The following is a 4264-nucleotide window of genomic DNA, read 5'->3' on the forward strand; positions in this document are numbered from 1 at the left end:
AAAAGGATAGCCATCGGGCCATTCTCTGTGAGAGATGGGGCGACTTAGTCGCCGTGCGTAATGACGCGTGGTCCGTATGTATCACAAACGGCGTAGAGCCGAGTAGATGAACTCTGAATTTGACGAGAGCATACTTCATAGCAAGTAACTCTTTGTCATGAACTGGGTAATTCTTTTCCGCAGCTTTCAGCTGTCTAGACTCGAACGCAATAAACAGGTTCACGCCCAGTTTGTAACAGAGCACTGCCAATGGCAAAATCCGATGCGTCACAGACAACATTGAAAGGCCAATTTAGATTTGGCAGTGCCAGAATCGAGGCATGGGGAAGACTTTCCTTAACTGCTCGACAAGCATTATGTTCTGTGCTAGTCCAGCACCATTCTATGTCTTTTAAAGAGATTAGATAATGGGCTAGGCATATCAGCGTAATTTTCGCTATATTAGTGTAAAAAATTGGCGAAACCCAACCACTTACGCAAATCCTTTCGGTTTTAGGTACCGGCCAATCTACTATGGCTTTTTCCTTAGCGAGATCCGCTTTAAGGCCTCGCTTCCCAATAAAGCACCCTATGAAAAGAATTTCTTCTGCGCCAAAAATACATTTTGATTCATCGGAATACAATTTATGTGTGCGCATGCACTCGAGCACTGCTCGCAAATGGTCTAAATGGTTTTCCATATCCAACCGACCCTGCTCCGCTCGACTATGTACAAAAATGTCATTAAAATAAGTCTGCGCATATCCTCGATGAGGGCGAAACAGTTGCGTCAAATATTGCCGGAACGTTGAAAAGCCCTTGTGGCATAACCTACCACTTCCATAGCATACCACTTGAGGTGCTAACGGCTGTGAGCGGGATATCGATAGCTCGCATGAGCAGATCGCAATAACCATCGACTAAGTCAAGTGCCTGTACATTGTACATCCCACCATATTGTTCTGTAGAACATCCATTCTAGGAATGGGGGTTTCTACTGGTATAGTGGCAGCATCAAGCTTATTATAAGCATGTACAATACGTCATTTACCATTTTGCTTCTTGACACAAAATGTCGGTGTCAAATGGGGAGATTTGCTCTCTCGTACCATTCCAGCCTCATGCTTAGCAGTTAAAAAAATCGTCAATGCCGTGACACTGTTCCTTTCGTAAAGGCCACTGTCGTGTGACACAGTATTTAGTACCAGGAATCAAGTCACTTTCATGACGGACACGTCATACAGGGGCTCGAACCCTGGACCGCAGCGTTATTAGCACTGTGCTCTACCGACTGAGCTATACGACCGCTGCGTAGCAAGGGTGGCATGTTCATCAAGAAAACAAATAAGGATCGTTACGCAAGAAAATACAGTCGTATACGTCAAATCTGTCATAATCGCGATTTTAACTTTTCTAAGGCTCACTTTTCATGCAACCTCTACAACATTTGTTTAATATATGCACTTTGCACTTCAACGCATGCGATTTTACGGTTCTTGCTCTGCTATCCACCGAGACTACGACTGCCAGTCTGGATTCCGCACAGAAAAGTTTGTCAAACTTGGCTTCTGCAGCTGATATAGTGGTTATCTTAACTGAGTCTTTGTTGAGATAAGTGGGAATCATCGCCAAGTATTTCACAGAAATGCACAATAGTGACTGAAGAACTTTCTTTTGCCAATGAAGAACTGCTTTGGTCATACAGGGGGTTAAACAGATGGTTGATTGGTACATACCGCATTATGGAAATCCATAACTATGAGGTAGAATGGACCCATACGATCTTTAAGGATCGGTAATTCACTCCGCGCACTTTGCGCAGCTTTAATGTCCTCTAGGGCAGCTTCGTCCAGGAACGACGATGAGTTCAACTCAACCGTTGGTCGAATAACCACCATCTCAGAGAAGTTGCCAGCCTTGAAGGCTCGGCCGCATTCACTAAAATACATTTTGTCTAGCTCTAATAGAGCATGTAACGAAGGGATTGCCGCAAGGCTAACTCTCCTTTGATGTTACCGGTTACACCATTTACAAGCGTATGTTATTGCTCGCTCGTATCAATTTGTGAGAATATAGACGCTTCGTGTCCATCCTGTCTCGGAGTAGAGACAATACGCCTCTTATAGGCCGGGACTTTCACGTCCCCAAACTTCCAGCCTGTATTGGTTCTATACCCGAGCTGGTGTCGAATTCGACGTCCGACAAGGAGTAAGTAGCTCAATCTCCATGTTTACGTGCCGCTTTACTTGCATTAGAGGGATTTAACCTAAATGCCCTGGCGAACCGCTAATATTGTTACTAGTGACACTAAGTATGGTGCCACCTCGGCGGACCACACTCGGTGGACTTAGACGCGCCACTCCACGTATCTCAGGGATAATACACTCTTGATGACTCGGCCTTAGGCTCACAATGCTTTCAGCATTTAGTGAATCGTTATTACAAAGAGTTTCACTCGACGGAGTACGTGCCGTTCCACCTCCTTTTTCTGAGTTTGGCTTAGAATTAATGTTTTCAACATTGGAGTTTATTAACTCAGACATTCCAATGTCTAATACAGTTACAGAATCAGTCAGTGATTCGCGCCAATAGCGCTTTTGCTGCCTAGCAAAGGTGGGTTCGTGACTCTCCAAAACTTTGCTAGGAACATTGGGCGTGGCGCCAAAGGTCATAGACCTCCGATCGATCCATGTCTCATGGCGTTCAAGCCAGTCCATACCAAGGATGAGACCATATCTCGAATCCAAATCAAAGACGAGACAGCATTCAACACTTTTAAAGTCGAGAAACTTCATACTTAAGTTAATTGGAACTTAAGGAAAAGTGACACGAGTCCCGGTCGCTAAGCGAACAGTGATTGTATCACATTCATACGCTTTAAGCGCCTCAACGTATCGTTGATTTCCTTCAATTGAAAGACGTCGAGCATAATTGCAAGACGCTCCTGAGTCAATTAAAATTGACTATGGTTTATTAAAGCCCTTCACAGGCGCTTGAGCGACTAACAAGCCAAGCTCGTGCTCACTCCCCGTATCATTTCGCACCGAGCTGATTATAATTAGGTCCTGTTTACTCTCACCTCTTAGAGGTTCAACAGAGCCAAGTTCTTCCCCAGTAGGGCGCCTCGCACCTACTGGGTCTCGACGTTTTCCCGCACCGTACCAGATTTCTAGTATAGATTTCTAGTGTGGATTTCTAGTATAGGTCGGAATTGGTGCTCTTTCGAGCTTTACGCGTGTTTCGTAGGGGACAGGCAGGACGTAAATGTTTCGTACTTCCGCACATATTAACATCTACGGATGCTGTTTCACAGCCTGAAAAGGTTCTTCTCCTTCCTCAACGAGGCTTAGATCCATGGGTTCCGGTCTATTAGACGGTACCCATGCGCTCGAAGAGCTTGTTCGGTAAACAGGCGTGCTACCACGAGCAGACTTTAAGTCGAACTCAGCGCTAGCGCTATGGCTGCTGCCTCTTCCAAAATAGCAGGATGAGATCGGAATATTTTCGTCCAGGCAACGCCCAAATTGAGACCCCCCATAAAGATTGTTACGACAATTGCTTCTTGCACCGGGTCTTGATGTATAGATGCAATGAGAATTCTCAACTCCTGGACATAGTCCCCTAGGGTTCGTTTACCCTGTCGGGTCGCTATGAGCCGTGATCGCATGCGAAAAGCCTGATCAGGCGGTGCAAACATGCTGGTCGTTTGCTGTTTCAGCGAATTTCTTGAGGGAAAAGCGTTGTTTATGGATGTGTAGCACGAGAGTGCCCACACCATGGCTCTACCTTCGAGTTTGAGAATGGCCATAGCACCTTTTGTTGTTCTGTTAAGAACAAGGCGGAGTCAATGGACATTTCCATTTGCTGAATAAAAATGGGAGGTTTCCTCCCACTTTTTCCTCAAATTGCTTTACGTTGACAGCTAGAAGGCGAGCTTTATGCTCTATTTCAGGTACAGAGATGTACCGGGTTCACATAAATGCCGCAAGGTGATCTTGTGCCTGGCCGATCAGGAAGGATTCATATCGCATTTAGGCTTCAAGCCTTGCATGAAGGACCTCTGGTTCCTGGGATATAAACAACTCTACATGTTCAAGCCCAAACATTTGAGCTTGTCACAAGCTGCGCGTTGCGCCTTCGAAAGTTCTGGAAACTCTTTCATTTTAGTGAAGGCTTAGTCTTATAAAGATTCAGGCGTAGATTGACTACGAGTGCTGCCAGGTGTAGCGGAGCTACCTCGCTCCTAAAAGTCAGAGGAAGACTTTTGACTCAGAGAGTCTCTTAG

This window comes from Bremia lactucae, assembly GCF_004359215.1.
Source record: "Bremia lactucae strain SF5 chromosome Unknown BlacSF5_NotPlaced_49_SHOA01000009.1_1371882bp, whole genome shotgun sequence".
NCBI lineage: Eukaryota > Oomycota > Peronosporomycetes > Peronosporales > Peronosporaceae > Bremia > Bremia lactucae.